Raw genomic sequence first — 1,845 nt, 5'->3', positions numbered from 1 at the left:
GGAGCAACTATCTCCATTATTTGGTCAAGGGAATACTCCCCCAAACCACAGGATTCTTGTCTTCCTTGGTAACATAGGAGCAGAGTATGAAGGTAAATAATTTTACAGTTGCTCAAAATGATTACAATTGGCGGCACAAAACCTGCAAGAATAAGATGTCAGGTTAATTTTATAAACATATTTTAATTTTTTAGAGTATGAAGATAAATAATTTTACAGTTGCTCAAAATTTAAATTTATAGAAGATTGATTAGAGTGTTTACGAACAAAACATAGTTTATCATTTAGGGTTGTAGCTTAAGATTTTAAATTCTTGAAGTGGATATGCTTGTGAAAAAATGTCATATCCATGAAAAAAGAGCCAAAAGTTAGCAGAAGCATTCACAAACGCAAAATAATGCTTCACGCTCGAGGAAGATAATAGCAAATCTTGTCCCTAAAACTAGTGATAAATGGTCCATCGCTAAAGAAAAAAGATCGATGGAAATTTGGCGATGGACCAAAAAGATCTGTCACTAACAGTTTTTGGTGTCAGATTTTTCTACTTTAGCCACGAATTTTATGAGTTGCTAAAAACAATATATGTTGTAGCATTTTTTATTATAAAGGTTGTGTTTGAGCCATAGGACACTTGAAAAATCTTAAGTATATGCCTTAATAACATTTGGATTTGAAGATTTGAGTGTTAACTATTAAAACACATGTTAAAAGTTCGAGTGCAATCTTAAAAGCATTAGCTTTAATTTTACACCCATAAAAAGATCATTAACAGTGAAAATTTTAAATGAAAATCTCAAGTAAAACTTGAGAAGTGGAGGTAGGTAAGAATTTGAGCGAGCCATTATAAGTCATCTATTTAAATTTTTCTTTCATGCACTTTTATATTTATTCATGTTTATGTTTTCTATTTGCATTTTATAGTAAGAATTTTTTAATTATTTAAATTAATTGCTTCTACTAATATCATTTTTAATATTTAAGTTATTCGAAGTAAAAAGATTTAAAAATTTGAGATTGATTTTTATAAACAATCAATTCATCATCTCATATTTAACGAACATTATTATTGGTAAATTAATACTTTTTATACTTCTATGTCATATTTGATATGCATGATAAAAAAGTAAAGAAAAAATATACTTATTAATAACCCCATAGTAAAAAAAACTATTAATTGGATAAATAACGAGTTATCAATATAAAACAAGAAATTTCATTTCAAAATAATATAAATAATATAATATGAATTAGTAATAAAATTAGGATGAGTAAATATATAATAATTCATGATTTACAATATCTTATTAAAAGAAGATAATATGTATTTTTAAGCCCTTGAACTTTCATTTTTATTTTATTGAATTTTCTTTATTTTATTTCATTGAGTCATTGTGGTTTTATCCTTGCTTGTATTGAGAATTTAATGATCCTTAATTAAAATAAAAATAAAAGTTCAAGGACTAAATAAAATAGATAAAAATCTCATGAGATATGTATAAGAAATTTTTAATAAAATAAAAAATAAAAGTGCAAGAATTTGACAAAATAAATTAAAATTTAAAAGCTTAATAAAACAAACAGAAAGTATACTAAAATCATTAAAAATATATATCATTAAAAAGTTAATTATAACATTTATACGTGATTGAGATAATGAATGAATTTATATAGAATCATACAATATATGAGTAGCAGAATATTGAGACATGTAACTATAAATAATAACATTAATATAATTTAATATCATATAAAATAAATTTGAATAATGAAAGAAAAAACATATAATGAATTATAGAATAGAATGTTTCATGTAAAACACCTAAATAAAATTTAGTAATACGAGTA

This window comes from Ricinus communis, chromosome 7, assembly GCF_019578655.1.
Source record: "Ricinus communis isolate WT05 ecotype wild-type chromosome 7, ASM1957865v1, whole genome shotgun sequence".
Classification (NCBI taxonomy): Eukaryota; Viridiplantae; Streptophyta; class Magnoliopsida; order Malpighiales; family Euphorbiaceae; genus Ricinus; species Ricinus communis.
This window is presented reverse-complemented; position numbering follows the sequence as displayed.